Source organism: Artemia sp. Qi Xiang Cuo, chromosome 7 (genome assembly GCF_049724085.1).
Source record: "Artemia sp. Qi Xiang Cuo chromosome 7, ASM4972408v1, whole genome shotgun sequence".
NCBI lineage: Eukaryota > Metazoa > Arthropoda > Branchiopoda > Anostraca > Artemiidae > Artemia > Artemia sp. Qi Xiang Cuo.
The window spans coordinates 63,568,277-63,588,276 of NC_142800.1; the positions used below are offsets into that span (position 1 = coordinate 63,568,277).

Here is a 20,000-nt window from a genome sequence, read left to right on the forward strand (position 1 = left end):
TTGTGTTACTTTTCGTTTAACATGTGGAGATTTTATGGGGGAATTGTCAGGGGGGATTTTCAGCGGAGTTGGGATTCGCTGGCGGATTTTTATGTGGGGGCATTTTCCACAGGATAAATTCTCCATGAAGGTATTATCATTAGCAGAAATTCTTCACGGGGAAATTGTCAGCGATACAAGCTTTCCATTGGGGGAGGGGGATTTCCGTGAAAATTTTCCACATGGGGGGGGGATTCCACCACGACCTAAAAAACAATCAGAAATTAGATAGAAACAATTCTTTTTTCTAATGAAAGCATACATCAGGCGGAATCGCCCACAATAAATTTTCTCGGGAGAATTAGCAGCGAAGATGGAACTGCCCGGGGGTTATTTGCCAGGGAATTTTTTTACACTGGTAAAGATTTCCTTAGAAAAATTTTACGGAGGGGGGATTTATTTGGAAAACAATCAGAAGTGAAATGAAAAGACTAATTTTTTTACTGAAAGTAAGGAGAAACATTAACTCTTAAAACAAACATAAATTACGCCGTATATGAAGGGGATTGCCCCCTTCTCTATACCCCACTCTTTACGCTAAAGTACGACCTTTTGTCCCAATTCTTTGAGAACGACTCTTGAAGAACAAGGGCCATTTAATTAAAATCCGAACCTTTTTTAAAAGTAATAAAAGATGATTTTCAAAACAATGTTTACATTCCTGTCTAAAAAAAAGAAAAGAAAAAACAGCTTCAAGTGCGTAACCTAAAAATGTACAAGAAAATCCAAAGTGATGGAGAGAGGACAGCGCCTATACTTAAGTAATAAATCATGAATAGCTTTTCTTTGACGTTAGGCGTATCCCCCCAGGCCTTTCAAACTCGCTCATAATACAGCACTGTTATATTATAATATATGCAATGAAGAGCATGGAAATGCGCAACTCCCAAGGCATGCGTAATTCTGATTATTACGGTTACAATCAAATCCGTACTTGGGAGCAGGAAAATAAACAGGACGTCCAGGCCCCCAAAATTTGATTTTTTAAGCTCTTATGGATTATTCTTAGAATTACCTGACGAAATGACCGGGTATTGGTCACATCCTCACTTTTTTCTTGATTATTCTTCTGTTTTGGGGGATGTTTTGACAATGCTCCCCCCCCCCCAATGTAAAAGGCTTCCACATAATTTAGCTCCATCGAAAATGTCTCAATTTACTCGTTATTCAGTAATTTGGAGAAAAATGCCTCCCTCTTAGTCTGTCATAGTCTTTTGACAATTAGGTTTAAGTCCCCACTTTGTCTTTTTGAACTTCAAATTGTTTTTGTTACTTTGGTCTTCTGCGGTATATCCAGGATTTTTTTGTCTGAGGGGGGGAGGGGTATTTTTTAGAGGGTGGAGGGTACAAAAGCTTTAATGAACACATTAAAAATTTGTTTATATGCATTTTTGTTACACTTTTATGGATCGGAAAAAACGGGGATACTTGTGTAAAAAGCAGTAAGTGCGCGATAAGTGAAGTTTCCTTAATGCTAATGAAATAAAACAAACTAGGATAAAAATATAATAGTTCAAAAACAAATTTGGGCTATATATTTGCACATTAGGGGGGGGGGTGTAAAGCATAACATATATTAAATACGTAACCTAGCCCAACCTATGTACCTTTTATTCCCCCTAAACCCCCAAAAAAACAAAAGTTTAAATATAGGTCTCGGAGTGAGAAACCGTTTGTTTATACCTCACAAGGCAGCGAACACCTGTTTTCATAAAGATCTTTGCAATACAATTGTCGCGCACTTACCACTTTCTAAACAAGAACCAAAACATGAAAGGGGGGGGGGGGTCAAACCCTCTACCCCTCCCTGGATACGGTCTTGTTCCTGGCTAAAGCAAAATTTTCTTATAGGCCCTACACCAAAATAACTTTTTTAGACTGTCTGTGTAATTAGCTGACCCAGGTATGGTATGAATTCTTCGTAGGAAATTGCGGTCCTCTATAGTGTCATTCATTCAAAAGTACAGCCAAGCTGGGAGGTGCTACCATTTCGACTAACCGTCACAATCACTAAACGTCATAACATCTAACCGTCAGAACCACTAACCGTCATAACATCGACAGAAAATTTATAAGTTTATATAATAGTAATAAGTATATAATAGTTTAGAAACAAATTTCGGCTATATATTTGCACATCAGGGGAGTGGGGGTAAAGCATATTAAATACGTAACCTAACCCGGGTACCGCCCCCCCCCCCACCCCAAAAAACTAAAGTTTTAAAATTTTAGATGTTATGGCGGTTAGTGATTCTGACGGATTTTTTTTGTCGATGTTATGACGGATTTTGTTAGATATCCTGACGTTAGTGGTCCTGACGGTTAGATGTTATGGCGCCTTTTCCCAAGCTGGTTCTGCTTCTGCTTAAAAATGTTAGTGCATAGCATGGAGATTTCACATTTTTCTAAGATCTAAATGTCCTTTGCGGCAACACGTCAGGCATTCGTAGGGTTAAAGTTAAACCCACCAAATCTCAGACTTTCAGCGGCAGGAGTCTGACGGAGACACGAAAGCTTTCAGGAAAATCCAGTAGTAAAAAGCCATTTACCAAAATTCCTTGTTTAATACTGATATGCTACCAAGAATTGTTGTGGACTATTGCACAATAGTGTGGACTGGGAGTGATACCGCTGTATGAGAGTCTATAGACTTCTATTACGAGACTGGGAAAAAGATCGAATGGACCGAACTTTTATCAGGGAATATAAATAAATTCAATGTCGACAGAGACTCAAAATAACCGAAGAATGTGATTAAATGTAAATGGGATAAATCTAAAAAATAAATACCTGGTTTGCCAAAAAAACCGATTGCGTCATTTGGTGGGAGGCAGGAAATCCCCCCTCTCCTTGAATTATAAGAAATTTTTTCTTGTGTTTTTCTTGAAAAATGTTTTTTTTTTACGATTTATTGAAAGAAAAGGTACTGGTTAAGAAAGCGGTAAGCACGCGACAATTGTATTGAAGATCAGATAGGATAATAACCGGGTAGTCTCCAATGCATAGTGATTGAACAAAGGCGTCTGTAGTATATTTAAACTTTAGTTTTTTGGGGGTTTAGGGGGAATAAACGGTACCTAGGTTGGGTTAGGTTACGTATTTAATATGATATGCTTTACCCCCACCCCTTAATGCGCAAATATATAGCCCAATTTTGTTCACAAAATATTATATTTTCATCCTATTTTGTTTTATTCCATTAGCATTAACAAAACTTCAGCTATCGCGCGCTTACCGCTTTCTTAACCCGTACCAAAGAAAAAAAAAACGAATTTGTCCCCGTAGATTTAAAAAAAATGTATTTAACCCTCTTCCCCCTACATTTCGTGACGATACTGCTGTCAACAGTATAAATCTAGAACCACCAAATACTAGCAACTGAAATTCCAACATAAAACTAATATTAATATATTCATGCACGAACAAATGACGTATTATCTGAAATCAAACAGTTCGTGGTAACGAACTGTAAGTAAGGAGCGACCCGGCTCAATGGTAACCGAAACTCTAAAAAACGGAATTTTGATACCAATAGATACATCAAAAGAATCAGATTTTAATTCTGATTTCAATTGTATAAGCTTTATCAAGTTTAATCTTATCCATCAAAAGTTATGCACCTGAGAATATTGGGCTGATTTTCGAGAAAAGGGAGAAAGACCCCCTAAAATTTATAGAACCTTAATGAAAATCACACCATCATATTCCGCGTATCAGAGAACCCTACTGTAGAGGTTTCAAGCTCCTATCTACAAAAATGTGGAATTTTGCATTTTTTGCCAGAAGAAAGATCACGGATGCGTGTTTATTTGTTTGTTTGTTTGTTTTTTTTTCCCAGGGGTGATCTTATTGACCCAGTGGTCCTAGAATATTGTAGGAGGGCTCATTGGAACGGAAATTAAAAGTTCTAGTTCCATTTTTAAGTGACCAAAAAAAATAGAGGGCAACTAGGCCCCCTCCCACGCTTATTTTTTTCCCAAAGTCACCCGATCAAAATTTTGAGATAGCCATTTTGTTCAGCATGGTCGAAAATATGATAAATATGTCTTTTAGGATGACTTAATCCCCCGAAGTCCCCAGGGGGAGGGATAAAAGTTATGAACTTTACCCAATGTTAACATATAGTATTTGTTATTGGGAAGTATACAGAAGTTTTCAGGAGGTTTTTTTTCTGGTAGTGCGAGGGAAGGGTGGGTCGAGGGTTATGTTGGAGGATCTGTCCATGAAGGAAGTTTTCATGGGGGAAGGGAAATTGCCATGAAGGGGGCGCCGGACTTGCCAGCATTATTTATTGGTTATTGAGAAGTATACAGACATTTTCAGGAAGGATTTTTTTCTGGAGCATGGGGTTGGAAGAGGGGTCTTCTCGGAAGAATCTTTCCGTGAAGGTATTTCTTTGGTGTAGGGGACATTTCTATGAAGGGGGCGCTGGATTTCCAAGCATAATTTAAAAAACGATCAGAAATTAAATAAAAAAAAAAGCAAGTTTTTTCAACTGAAAATAAGAAGCAACATTAGAACTTAAAACGAACAGAAATTATAACGTATATGAGGGGGTTCTCCCCCAAGTCAATACCTCGCTCTTTACGCTACAGTTTTTTTTTAGTGCTTTCAAAAGAGCTATCTATTCTAACTAAACGGCCTTTGTGATTCAGGGGTTTGTGAATTAAATTTGTTTTTAACTTTTAACTTAAACAGCGAGGTATTGACTAAAGGAAAAACCCCCTCATATACGTAATAACATATACGTAATAAAAAAAAAAAACAATAAAAAAACAAACGATACGGCTCAATAGTGATTGAAACTTTTGAAAACTTTGAAAAATTTTGATGTCAATAAATGTATCAAAAGAATGGGTTTATAATGCTGATTCTAAATATATAAATTTTATTAAGTTTAGTATTACTCATCAAAGGCTACGAGCCTGAGAAAATTTACCCGATTTTTTAAAGAGGGGAAACATCCCCTACAAGTGAAAGAATTTTAATGAAAATCACACCGTCAGATTCAGCGTATCAGAAATCCTATTACATAGGTTTCAAGCTCATATCTGCAAAAATCTGCAACTTTGTATTTTTTTGCTTGAAGAAAAATATACGAATATAGAAGTTAGTTACGTAAGTTAATTTGTAAATTACGTCATAACCAAATTTAGAGACATCCATTTATCAAAAGAAAAGTAACATTTTTATGCAAATTTTTTTTAATTATTCAATTACTTTTAGCCAAAATAAAAGCTTCATTAACTAAAAAACTATCAGAAATTAAATAAAAAAAACAATTTTTTTCAACTGAAAGTAAGAAGCAACATTAAAACTTAAAACGAACAGAAATTAGTCCGTACATGAAAGGGGCTGTCCCCTCCTCAACGCCGCGCTCTTTACGTAAAATTTTTTTATTGTTTAAAAAGATATAGTTGTGAGAAAGTCAAACTTTAGCGTAAAGAGCAAGGCATGGAGGAGGGGACAGCCCCTTTCATATACGGAATAATTTTTGTTCGTTTTAAGTTGTAACGTCGTTCCTTACTTTCAGTTAAAAAAACTTGTTTTTTTTATTTAATCTTACAAAGAAATGCTCCGTCAAAAAGTTTCGCTCGTTGACTCTGCTATTCAGAAAAAGGCAACATCATGATGAAGTAGGAAGGTGTGGTCTTGGTACCGCTTCAGGCTGCCGCCAAATACTATTGCAACTGTAAATACGGTGCTTGGAATTTCGCAGTGTAAGCTACTTCAAATGAAGAATTCAAACTAATTGTGTATTATACTAAGGAGGATGCAAAATTGCATCGTGCATTCCCTCCCAAATTTCCTAGATCCTGTATTTTAAAAATGGAACGTGACGATTACCGAGAGAAAGTACATATATTCAAAATGTTAACTAAATTAAATGTGGCGCACTGCCCAGGTACCTTCATTAAAGGGGGGGGGGCTTCAGGACAGTACCCTCTGATATATAAAATTTCTGCAGTATATTATATCTTTCGCAGGCTTTATCTATTTTTTTTTATAGTTCTTTCTGAATTTTTGCTACCTTCCCCAGAATAAATTCCCTGTGCGTGCCTAAATATATATATATATATATATATATATATATATATATATATATATATATATATATATATATATATATATATATATATATATATATATATAATATGTGCGTGTGTTTGTGTCTGTGTGTATGTTACCTTGAATATCCGCAAATTGTTGAATGTTGAAATTCACCGGTAAATGTCCGAAATACCTTCTCCCCAAAGTCATAATTCAATGTCGAAATACCTTCCCCACAACATTCCGAAAACCTGGCACCATTTAGCGTCTTATTTATCTTGCTGATTAACCTTGTATAAATTATAAGTTCCCTAGGAGCTTGTAGTGCCAAACAAGTTATTTTGTTTGGATAAAAGATAACAATTTTTAGCCCTTCCCTCCCCAAAAAAATATAAAACTGAATCACTCCCCCCGCCCCTTTTTTTTAACAGTGCCTGAAAGTTTTAACTCCTTATCCAAGCCGTTCCAATAACATTACTGACATGCTATTTCGATAATCAGGATACATAGTGTAGTTCAATTTACTCCTGTCCCCAAGTCTAAATTTAAAATCCACTCGACCCCGTCCCTCCAATACACTCTCAATATTTCAACTCGGACCTTAAGCCATTTGCAAGATATTGAAAGTAATTTTGAACAAATCTTGTGCACAATGCGTCTTTTGATTTACTAAGGTACACGTGTCATTCCCAAAGTTTATTCTTGGGAAACTCTGAAAAGCTTGACCTAATGAGCGATCCATAAGATCTTGCTAAAAAAAATAGTTGTCATAATTTTGGATATCTTGGAGGCTCTGGGCGGAGTAAAAAATGGCACGTGAGAGAGGAGGCCGGAGGCCCTCCAATCACTTTTGTCTCTCAACGAAGACACTAGCACTTTCAAATTTATATTTCAATAGCCTGTCTCCGTTCCCGGGAAATATCAGCATGGTATTTTCAAAATCTGGATGCACATAGTATCTTTTGATTTAGCTCTACCCAAGTCGTAATTCAATGAAAACTAGCCCTGTTCCCTCAATACTCTTTGAAAATATCAACTTAATACCCTTAACCGTTCCTGAGATATTTCTGGAGTTCTTTTGGGCTGCTTCAATTTGTCTTGCTAGTTAACCATGCATAAGTTACAAGTCTCATAGGAGCTTCTAGTGCCAAAGTTCTATTTTTGCCTGGAATCGAGACAAAAATTAGTTAGTCTCGTTTCCATCCCCTCAAAACTGAATTTGAACTTCTCTCGTCTCATCCGCTCCCCTTTGTTTCTCCAACAGTACATGAAAGTTTCAACTACATCCCCCAAACCGTTTCCAAAATATTGCAAGCAGGCTATTTCGATAACCTCGGTGTACATAGTGTCTTTCACTCTACTTCTGTCCCCCAATTAAAAATTTGAAAGACAATTGACCTCATCCCCCAATACTCCCTCAGAGTGTCATCTCGATTCTTTTAGACATTCCCGATATATTGTAAATAATTGGAAAATACAGGTGTACATAATGTTTTCATTTGCTCTAATACTCATGTCGTTTTGAGAATATGCTCTTGGGAGACTCTGGGAATCTTAGCCTAGCGAAAGATCCTTGATAACTCATTCGAAATGCAACTAATCTGGTACCCAAATTTCTGGCCCATTCCAGGTAACCCTAACAGAGCCCCCCCCACCTCAATCCCCCTCCCCCCCCCCAAAAAAAGTATGATTTAATGGGCCAAGAGAACGATCTCTGGCAGTGCCAAGCTAATTGGCCACCCAAGATCACACATACCCCCTTTTCCATTATAAAATCTATGCATAAAAAATGGGGAGCTTGCAATATCTATAGCCCTTGTCCCAAGGGTTAAAGGGGGTCATATCATCTCTGGTGGCATATTTGTTGAACTTTTTGACTGCTTTGAACCAAATTGCTCAGTCAAAATTTTGGTCAGATGCTTCATGAGGGGAACGGGTAACAAAAAGCCACAGGAAGGGGGCAGACTGCCAATCGTTTATGACCCTTATAAAGGACACTAGAAATTTCCTTTTCCAGTCGATTGAACCCTCTTCAGAGTTTCTATGACCAACCATTTCATGCGAAGTGGTCGGATGAAAAATAAACACATGGCAGCCACATCGCTCTTTGCCCAGGCAGCATTACTGCGCTTCCAATTGTTGCTTTGCGTATATTTATTATTCTTTGATTTTACATTTTTTCATTATGTTTTAGATTATTTCTTTCTCGACGCCGAGGAAGCCTTGTTGGATACGGGCGAATTATTCGTTTGAACTGTTCTTCTTTTTCTTTCTACTGACCATATATCAGTTGTTTTTCAAATTTTTCTTCTTTGTTTTGCTCGGGGATGGACAAGGACCAGAGCCCTCCTCCTCGAATACGTGCCTTTCCCCACCCATGTCCAAATTAAAGCTTCTGCTAGGTCTTAATTCGTACCCTTCTCAAATAAGAGGGAAGAACCTTCTCATAAAATTAATCAAAGACCCTCCCTAACTGAAGAAGTTTGGCTAAAAAATGATATTTCTTGCATTTCAGACTCCCTCTGGAAAATGTGCAGGCGCATCCGCTGGGATTTATTTCATTCAGAACAAAAATGAAACGCAAAATTGGGATGCAGCCTACATATACAAAACAAACGAGATTTTTAGGATATGTTATAAAAAACTTAGAACTTGATATGCGGAAGGAATGAGACTGTGTTCTCCTCGTCCTTGCGCTCCTAAGCCTTTGTCTCTTTTTATTGCCACTGTTCCTACTCCAAACTTATTAAATTACTATTAAGCCTCCTGGGGTAAAAAAAAAAAAAAACTTCCCATTCCTTCCGCATTGTTCAGGGCATATATTTTGACGTCCACTCACGAAGTACTGCGAGAAAGTAAACTGAGAGCAAGGCTGTATCCAGGGGGAGAGTTGGGGGGTTTGACCCCCCCCCCTGAAAAGTTTGTCCGACTCATGAAAACGTAACGAAAATGAATATAAACAAATGTTTGGTGCTTTGCTTAAAGTCTTTTTGTAACCCCCCTCCTAAAAAATCCTTTTGTAACTCCCCCTCTCCCCCCCCAAAAAAAAAAATCCTGAATACGACCCTAACTGAGAGAGGCTAAAAAATATTGTTACTCCATCTGAGATACAGAGGATCAGAGGAATGCAGTCAGATATGTGGCTGCATAAATTAAACCCAACGCTGCCAAATCTCAAGTGTTTGTTGCCGAAAATGGTTTTTAAATGGAAACCTGTCGGGAAAATTACCATTTGAGGTGTTTTTAGACCCTTTAATCACCCATTCAAAATGTAATCATAATAATGAGCGTTTGTCAAAATGGGAGTTGTTAGTCCGTTTTTAATATCCATTTTATGGAAATCATTTAAGTGATATGGGATTATATAACTTGGTACTATATGTTATCATTAAAGCGGAAACGGACAAATTAGTAATTAGTCCTATTTGTGATTTGACAAGGGTTTGGATATCCGGAAAGAAATGTCCAAAGGAAGAATTAAATCAGGTGAAAGAATTTGATGCATTAGAAAAGTGCATTTTCGGAACTGGTTTTGGCGATGAATCTATAAAACGCTTTGACCCGAATGTTTTATTTTTCAAAGATAAAGTATCAAACCTTTCTTGGTAACGAACTACAAGTGAGGAGTGACTCGCTCAAATACTAGCGGAAACTTAAAAAAAAGCAGAGCTTATTAATGCACATTTTGTTTTGAAGGGTTTTAAATGTTTCTAAAAAGACAAACAGTAAACAAAACCCTTAAAATTATCCATCAACTACACTTTCTGTACTCATAAACACTTTCAGTAGTGCAACTGCACTCATGAATATTTTCAGTAGAGCAGGGGATTAAGGTGGGGGCCAGTGGAATTAATTCAAAAAAAATTGAAGGGGGGGGGCAAATGTATTTCTCGGTATTTAGGGTGGCAATTTTGTCATTTTTTCATTGAAAAAAAATGTGTTTTTTAATAAAAATACCCCAAAAAGTATTTGCCCCCCTATGGCAGGGGGCAGAGGCCCCCTGCCGTAATTGACAACACTGGGGGGCACCTCATGTAGGGTTCGTTTCAAGTTTTAATGTTGCTTTTTAATTTCATTTGATAGAACCTAATTTCTTTTATTTTAATATTTATCTAAGTTGATATTCAATTGATCGAATATCGCTGTACAAATATTTAGAAATAGGTGATAGCTTTTTTTCTTGTTTTTCTAATCAAATTTGTTCGTGTTTCAAGACGATTTGCCGAAATTAACTGTTGATGTAACTATACGATATTTGGCCTGCACCCAACTTTGTAGTAGAGTTGGTTGTAACGAGTCATAAAGACTGGTTTAATAGCTGCACCCACATAAGGGTCAACGGGTCTTTTACATTAGAGTTTTAAGCAAATGTCCGTATATTTGAAAAAAATACAAATTGCGAGAATAGACTTGGTCCTGAACACTGCCAATAAAAAGTGAAAAGCATTAATGCATCGGATATAGAATCTAGCAATTTTCGGAATCTGGAATTTCATACACGTGTCACCGAGCGTGGCACTCGTTTAGCGCAAGTTAGGTTTAACTTAAATTATAAGTATTCTTTATTTGTTCTTCAGAGTTCAGACTAGGAACTTATTTCGCTAGACCGGCAATATTTGGGGGCGGGCGAGAGAGTAAATCAATAAAAGCCACAAGACGGATGCATTATATGTAAGACAAGAAATTACAGAAACAATTTGTGAAGCGCAGAAGAGAGGCGTTTTCCTAAATAAGAAAGCAGTTGAGTTAGGAGAATAAAACTTTTAATGGATATATTATCTAAATTATGGAGTGCATATTTTACTAAATACAAAATTCTATTCCCTACTGACCCCCCCCCACACCACCCACAGTGTCTTTTCATTAACTTGGATATATTTTTTATTGGGGCATTGAACTTTCAGAAAGTTATTCGAAGGTTTCTATTCAGGGCCTAATTGGAAATTGGGCCATGGCTTTAAACAACACATCACGATAAATAAAAGTTCAAATAGGGATAAAATCCTTTTAATAGACAGTGATGATGATAACAGTGATAGAAATTCACAAAAATACCAGATATTTCGGTCACATATAGCCTACAGTGACCGTCATCAGTAGTAAAACTGATGTTTAGTTTTACTACTGAGGACGGTCACTGTATATGTGACCGAAATATCTGGTATTTTTGTGAATTTCTATCACTGTTATCATCATCACTGTCTATTAAAAGGATTTTATCCCTATTTGAACTTTTATTTATCGTCATGGAAAGGCAGTGCGGTCTCCGAAATTATCAACAACACATCAAATTTGAGTAGGGGAATCCCGACAAAATTTCAAAAATCCCCCTTTCATGGCCGATTGCAAAGAAGGTAAAATATTAAATCTCCATTTTAATTAGACGTTTACGGAGGAAGACCAGACGAATCAGTAGCTAGAAAAATTAATTTTCTTTGCTTGTGTTGAAAAGAAAAACAACATTTTTCTCGTGCTTTCGTTGATGATTAGCTTTGTGTTACGTCCGCAAAACAACATATGTAAATGGCTTAAACTAATCTTGGAAAAGTAAGTTTATGGTACCAATTCACGAACATGTTAATGGGAGGGAAGCACAATGTATTCTTCAAAATCTTGGTGCAGGGGGATTTTTTTTTTATTTTTCCCAATGAATAACCCCACAAAAGGTATTTTTCAATGAGAATACAAAACAAAAATGTTGCAATTTTGGAGGGGGGTCAAAAATGTAGAGGGTTCGAAAGCCCATGTCCCCCTTAAATGACGTCCCAATTTTTAATAGAACCTTTAAAGCCTTATAGGTAGAGAAGGGGTGGATGTGAGAGCGTAAAACTCATTTCGGACTGGACACCTATTCTTAAAAATTATTATCAACTAGTAGATTGAAAACTTTTAAGGGTTAGCAAAAAAACCCCATTCTACAAATTAATCAAAATGATACCCTTCTTCTACACCTGCATCTTTGCTTCTCCACCTTGAAAAAAAAGTTGATATTCAAGTTGGGTATTCAATAAAAATCACGAACTCAAAGCCCCACTGCCCTCGCGTACTGGTCTGCATCAGTCTAATGTTATACAATGTAATGAAGTCGGAAAACTTTAGTCACAGTAACACAACTTGTGGTTGAAGCTTAGTTATGACATCTTGTAACTGATAATCACAGGCATGTAATGAAGGGACCTTCAGGCCCACCTCTAGAATATCATGATTTTCAGATTTATTTCTCACATTTTCCGTGGAATTTGTTCATTTTCTTCTAATTTGACCCTTCCCCTAAAATTCAGTGTGCCTGAATGAGCTAGCTTCACACACTAAAGAAGAAATATTCTGACTTCAAAATTGTCCATGCCTAACTAACGCCTTAAATTGCTGAGAATAATTAATTAGATACCCCAGAAATCCGAAAAAAAAGTTAGATGCCATATAACCGATCTTGATAATATCTTCCCACAGGAAACAGACCGCACAGGAAGGCTTTCAAAAAGACCATTGTTGAATAGACGACGGCTTTACCTTTCAATTGGCATTGTCAATAGTAGTACAGGTATTTGTCGAAGCACAATAATGAGTTGTGCAATTCATGAGAAATTTTCTGTCGGCTGCTTCTTATTTACGAGAACCCCCCTGAAGCTCATATTAATCGAGTAATTTGAGAGGCATTAATGGCGTCTTCAAATTATGTCAATCCTCTAAAAATATTATAAATTGAAATGTGTATTAAATAATAACAAAAAAAAATTCTAACGAAAGTGAGGAGTAAGGTTAAAATTTAAAACAAGCAAAAACTGTCTTACACAAACGGAGCTGCCCTAGCATTCAACCCCAGCTCCTGGTCTCAGAGTAAAAATTTTACCCTCCCCCCAGGTTTAATTTGGGCTGTATATTTGCACATTAGGGAGGGATGGGGTTAGGTTAGGTTTCCATAATTTTGTTTCTAAAGTATTATTTTATCATCATGTTTTGTTATGTTTCATAAGGATTAACCTAAGTTCACTTCTTGGATGTGTTTCGAATAACCAACAAGTACCGGCATTTTCATTAATAAATTCCATTTTTTTTTTGGTATTTCCATTGAAAAATGACACATGTGTCCCCTCCCCAAAAGTTTTAAGAATTGACCTTAATGCCCGCTCTGTACGCTAAAGTTGGCAAATGCTGTCCTAAAAGCTTTATAGGATGCAACTAATATAGCCACTATAGCCAGTTGACAATTGCGAGTGTTTAGTCACACTTTGCATTGCACAAAAATTGGATAGAATTATTTGAAGCAAATGCACATGAACAAGCTCTTGCATTTAAAAAAGAAAACAATTTTGAACAAAAAAGATTAGCTCATTGCTCTTGTACAAGAGCACTCGCTCTTGAAGTATCGGGGAAAATTAAATGAGCCCTTTCATTCGAAAAACTTCGTGGTAAAGAAAGATTCAACTATTATCACATTGGTCTTGTGTCAGGGCATTTATTCTTGAAGGACAGACATTAAAAGGTCAACCTTTTTCATAAATTAAATGAAGAAAGCAAGTTTTTTCACCCGAAAGTTAGGAGAAACATTAAAAGTTAAAACGAACAGAAATTATTACGTAAATGAGGGGGGTAGCCCCCTCCTCAATACTTCAATCTTTACGCTTAAGTTTGACTTTTTGTTCCAATTATTCAAGAATGACTTCTGAAACACAAGGGCTTGTTTAATTAGAATAATAAGCTTTTTTGAAAGTTCTGAAAAAACTTCAACGTAAAGAGCGAGTTATTAAGGAGGGGGCAACCCCCCCCCCCCCTAACTCATATACGCAATAATTTCTGTTCGTTTCAAGTTTTAATGTTGCTCCTTACTTTCAGTTAAAAAAAACTTGTTTTATTATTTAATTTCTTATCATTTTTAAAATAATGTCAGGAAATCCAGCTCTCTCCCCATGGAAAATTCCCTTCCCCAGCAAAAAAAAATCCTCCGTGAAAGAACCTCCCACGAAACCATCTCCTCGTCAGAAGATAGCCCCCCCTCCCCCGAAACGTGTCTGTATAATTCCCTATAACCAATACTATGTGTAAACACTGAGCAAAGTTCATAGCTTGCCGCCCTTCCCCTGGGGACTTGGGAGGGGGTCAATTCATCCTCAAAAACATAGTTATTAGATCTTTAGACTATTTTGAACGAAATGGCTCCCTCAAAATTTTAATCTGGTGCCTTTGGGGAAAACATGGGCGTGGGAAGGGGGCTAGCTGACCTCCAATATTTTTGATCACTTAGAAAGGGCACTAGAACTTTTGATTTACGATAAAATGAGCCCTCTCACGATATTCTAGGATTACCGGTTCAATAGTATCACCCCTGGGTTAAAAAAAATAAATACGCATCCGTACTCTTTCTTCTGACAAAAAAAAAAAACAAAACACAATTCCATATTTTTGTATGTAGAAGCTTGAAATATCTACAATAGGGTTCTCTGATATGCTGAATCTCATGGTGAGATTTTCATTAAGATTACTTGATGTTTTGGGGGTGTTTCCCTTTTCACAAAATTGGGCAAAGTTTCTCAGGCTCGTAACTTTTAACGGGTAACATTAAAGTTAATGAGTTTTTTATATTTTGAATAAGAATCCAAATTCGATTCTATTGGTGTATCTATTATTATTAAGACCCTGTAGAGTTTCGGTTACTATTGAGCCACGTCGAAGATCATTTGATGTTTTGGGGGTGTTTCTCTTTTTCAAAAATTGGGCAAATTTTCTCAGAATCGTAACTTTTGATGGGTAACATTAAGCCTGATATTTTGTGTACTTTGAATAAGCATCAAAATTCGATTCTTTTGATGTATCTACTATTATTAAGACCCTTATTCTTAGAGTTTCGGTTGCTATTAAGCCGCATCGAAGTGTGATCGTATTTGAATGAAAACTTATACTTCAAGTGCCCTTAAGCAACAAAAGATATTATTTATCAGCGAAGTGCTGATTTCTGCAACTAAACCAAAGTCTTACCCAAATAAAACTAAAATGCTATGAAATGAAAATTCTACGATAGCCAATCTCTTTAGAACAATCAGTGTAATACGCAGATCTTGAAGCTGTATAACTGAAGGACAGAAAGTGAGGCCGTTGTACGCTTCAATATACAGGTAAGATGTACCCCCTTTGACGCAAAATCCTTTGGGAACTATTCAGGAAATGATCCAAAATGATTAAATGGTGATTATTTAACATTATTAAGATTGAACCTTCACCGTTCAATACCAATCCCCATTAAAAGATATTTCAGAAAAATATATTCGATTTTCACGGGTTGTTTAGAAAACAACGGGTCGTTTGGAACAGTTTTTTTTAAGATGGCATTAAGGGGTGGCGACATCGCCCTTATTTGTTGCAATTCCCGTTCGTTTTCAATTTTACATCGTTGTTCATTTTAATTTCTGTTTATTTTAGGTGTTATTTCTTCATTCATAATAATTTCTACTCGTTTTAGGCTTGACATCTTATACAAGCCAATTAGTACTCTTTTCAGCTTTTTTTAATAGCCATCACATATGGTTAGGGGCAAGGGCACAAACATACGCCTGAATGGTCGCTCCAATTGTGTGGTTCTAAAAATCCTTTTGGTTTGTTCTAAAGAGATTGGCTATCATAGAATTTTCATTCCATAGCATTATGGTTTCATTTGGGCATACCTTTGGCTTAGTTGCAGAAATCAGCGCTTCGCTGATAAATGATCTCTTCTGTTACTAAAGGGTACTAGAAGCCTACTAAAGGGCACAAGTTTTCATTCAAATACGATCAAACATTGAGAAAACAATAAAAGAAACAGAAATCAAACAGTTCATGATAACGAAATGCAAATAAGGAGCGACTCGTCCCAATAGTAATCGAAACTCAAGAAAGTAGAATTTTGAAAACAATAGATACATAAAAAGAGTTGGATTTTTATGCTGATTCCAAATATATAGGATTCATTAAGTTTAATATTGCCCACCAAAAGCTAAGAGCCACAAAAAATTTGCCTGATTTTCGAAAAATGGGGGAAACATCTCCCAAAAGTAAATAAATCTTATAGAAAATTGACCCGTCAGATTCAGCGTATCAGAGAACCATACTGTAGAGGTTTCAAGCTCCCATTGCGCGAAAACGTGGAACTTTGTTTCTAGCCTCCCTCAGACACCCTATTTTCCCAAAAGTCATCTGACCAAAAATTTTGAGATAGCCTTTTGGTTCAGCATATTTGAATGGTCCAATGACTATGCCTCTGGGCATGACATGACCCCCCAGTCCCAGGGGAAAGGGCTGTAAGTTATGAAAAATTCCGATTGTTTACATATACAGTATTTGTAGTTTAGAAGTATACAGACATTTTTTTTTTTTGGGGGGGGGGGTTCCACAGGTAGAATATTCCATGGAGAAGGAAGTTTCTGGGGTGAACTTTCCAAAGAAAGTTTTATATGAAGGGGGAGGGAATTTTCCAGTGTTTCGCGGGATAAATTATCCATGGGGGAATTTTCTGCGAGAAACTTTCCATTGGGGGGATTTCCGAGAAAAAATTTTCACGGAGGGAGATTTCCGGCATGACTTGAAAAAGAATGAGAAATTAAATGTAAACAAGTATTTTTTTTCCACGTGAAAAAATGCTAAGAAGAATTTTCCAGGTGGAATCGCCGACTGAAAACTTTTCGGGGGTAATTTTCCTGGGACCAGAGAGGGGGTTTTACGCGAGAGGAACTCGCGTAAAGTTTGACTCGCAAAAAGTTTGACTTTTAGACCCAATTCTTTCAGAACGACTTCTGAAACAGAATAGTTTAATTAGAATAAGAAGCTTTTCTAAAGTACTGAAAAACTTTAGCGTGAAGAGCGAGGTTTTGAGAAGGGGACAGCTCTCATCAAATACGAAATTTATGTTTGTTTTAAGTTTTAATGCTGCTCCTTTCTTTGAGGTTAAAAAAAAAAATTATTTTATTTAATACGTCTAAGACATAAAAGCCCTTTTTCTGGCTAATCAAACTGCTAAAATCTTTACCTTTTTTAATGCATTTTTAAGCTCTGAGACCCGTGCCTAGTTCTTTAGCTATAATCAATATCAAACTTTTCTCCCCTCTGACGCAGAATGACGGCTATTTCATAAGAGTATTCTTCGGTTGGCAGATGGTATAACTCCCCAATGGCTCACGAAAGCGAATTAAAGCGATGAGAAAAAAAACGAAAACTCAAATCCAGTGGTTTTGAACTGATGGAACTGAAATCTAACTTAAAATTTAGTCGTCGTTGTTACTGCGTCCACGACTGAGAATCAAGCAATGATTTTAAAAAAAAAAAAAAAAAAAAAAAAAGACAGCTAACTCGTAAATCGGAGAAGCCAGCCTATTTCGTCTAAAGATCGTAGAAATTTGACAAACGATCGTGGAAATTCGATTAACACGACTTTGACAAACTTGATGGCTTGTATTTAACGCTATAAAAATGAAGATCCTGTTTCCAAAGCTAAAATCTGATCTTTGATAAAGATTCTTCCTCTATCTGACCCTTCGAAGAGTGACAGGATCTAAAATTTAATAAGAAAACCAGCGGTATGGTAAAAGTAACCGATTTTCCTTTCGAGAGAAATTAAAGGATGTTGCAACTTGCAAGTCATTTGCCAGGTAGGTGGAATTAAAGGTTTTGTTTGATAATATCCTATATTAAGGGACAAATACGGTTGAAGATGAATGGGGAATCGACAAAAGGGCTACTGAGAAGGGACGAATCAAAATTATAATGATTCTTACACCTTATGATACGCTACTGTTTTGGAAGGAGCCAGCAAGCCATAACATAACGGGAAAAATTTGTAAAGTTAAAGCAACTTAGAGGCAAAAAGAAATAAAAAGACACAAGGGGTGAATACATTCTATGTAATGATTTGCTATGTAAACTTTGTATGACACCATACGCCGGGTACCTAAAGCTATCCTGCCAAGCGAAATAGGTCCTATTAAGGGTGGAATAGATTTCCAAGGGTGTCAGAAATTTGTTCAGTTTTCTTAGCAGCTATAGCAAAAGTAATTAAGAAAGGTTTATTTTTATGACCTTAATAACTTTCACAATTTAAAAACAACTTCTTTCTTAAATAGTTTGGGAGACCCAAGCCAAGAACCGAATGGGGGTTGGAAACTCTTCCGAACTCGAAAAAACGCCATAACCAGCAGGTTTAAAAGCAGAAGGTATTTCTGAAAGAAAACTACAAGCGCACGAGCACCGGAAGAATGTTTGTTGCCCGACTAAAGGACATTTGACGTCGTGATAAAAACATACAAGAGACGAAAGCATGAGCGAAGCGACCTCTTATTTGTGGCGCCCGAAGGCCCAACCTATTGGGACGAAGAGCAAAAAGTTAAATTCATTTTCAGCCTAAACGCCCCTGGTGTCCTTTGACTTCAGGTAGGCGCAGGGGCGTAGCTCCAGCATTCTTATTGTGGGAGGGGGCAAGAGGGGTCCATATCGAGATAATGAACGGGCATGGACTATATAACAATTTCTGTCTCTAAATTATTGGGAGGGGGGGGGGGTAAATACCTTCCCCCCCCCCCCCAAAAAAAACGACGCCCCTGGGTAGGCGTATTAACAATGAGCCATTGCAAGCAAGATAGCCACATGAAGCAAATTTTTTATGGTTATTTACCCTAAAATAGTTGGATTTGGGACAATTGGGAGTAATTTATTGTTTCGTCAAGCTCTTACGAAGTCTTAACTGGAAGAAATATGGGAAGGTCTTTTGGGGCCAAACCTTTCCTCTAAATGTCACAATTGTTATTATTTATCGAGGAACTCACCGGTTTGGTGCCATCCTTTCCTTATCCTTCAGCTACTGGGGTCTTCCCAAGGAATTGTCCTTGCAATAACTAAAGATCAACGAAAATTTTAGTTTGTAACAAAACTAGACCCCCGGTGCCAATGCCCCGTGGACTGTGCTAAGGCAACTATGAAATGATGAGTAACAGTTGCGGAGCAACACAAGCAATTAGATCTAACGGATAATAAATGTGTATGCTCCCGTATCAAGTTTGCAGATGTGTTGTGAATATTGTAAGCTATTATTTGTAAGGTTAAAGGCGTAACTAGAAAACTTCATTAAAAAGTTCTGTGTCAAGCTCTGTATCGTCAAGCTATATATCGCTATATCGTCAAGCTATATATCGTCAACAAATAATCGTCAAGCTCTGTATGAGCATGGTTTTAGCTTTTACATGACTGCGTAATATTTACTGCGGTTACTGAACATCCCTGAAACAGTTCATTGTGTAAACTTTTGTTATTTTAGTGTGTGGTTTATTTTCGGATATAGAAGAGTGCATTTTTTCTTGGTTAGTTTTCATGGCATTAAACGTCTAAAATATAATAAGCCTAAAAATACAAAATATTTTAGAAAAATTGAAAAAATGGAACTTCTGTTTCGAAATCAGGATTCCCGATATCATTTTTCCAAAATTCATGAGAGATACAAAAATTTCGATTGGGTTGCCGAAGAGATAATATCAAATTCCATAAGTATTCAAAAAAGTTATTTGATTTCTAAGATGTCAAGCTTCCAAGCTAGGGGGTTTTACTTAGACAAAATGTAGGGAATTCACAAGATCAATACTTAAAAATAGAATAAGTGACAGAAGGAATTTCACTTTGAGAAAATCAAAGTAAGCTCAAATGCTTTGAAGATCAAGATCTCTCTATCCATGTTAAAAAATTGAACTTGTCAAGAAAATAAGTTACCTCCATGAAATAAAAAAAATTGATGCGACATGAAAACTTTGGAAATTATTTCTCAACGAACGAAGTAATTTTTTACATAAGAAAGTTTATGTCGTCTTGCGTGATTTTTTTAGTATTAGGCCTACTCGATAAAATAAAAAGGGCATGAAATCCAAAATTTCCGAAAACAACCCAAAAAATCGGAATTTGGCATT

At 36.7% G+C, this 20,000-nt stretch overlaps 1 protein-coding gene across 8 annotated transcripts in view; it reads right to left on the minus strand.

The window, feature by feature from the left end:
- LOC148950561 (protein turtle homolog B-like) overlaps nucleotides 1–20,000 on the minus strand; it is a 380,785-nt gene that overhangs the window by 349,062 nt on the left and 11,723 nt on the right. Inside the window, exon 1 of one of the 8 annotated variants that reach the window (XM_089092486.1) lies at nucleotides 18,873–18,930. The exons of the other annotated variants lie outside the window; for them this stretch is intronic. The gene's annotated coding sequence lies outside the window, so the exon portion shown is untranslated. Of the gene's footprint in view, nucleotides 1–18,872; nucleotides 18,931–20,000 lie in introns of those variants that run through there. 8 annotated transcript variants of the gene reach the window in all.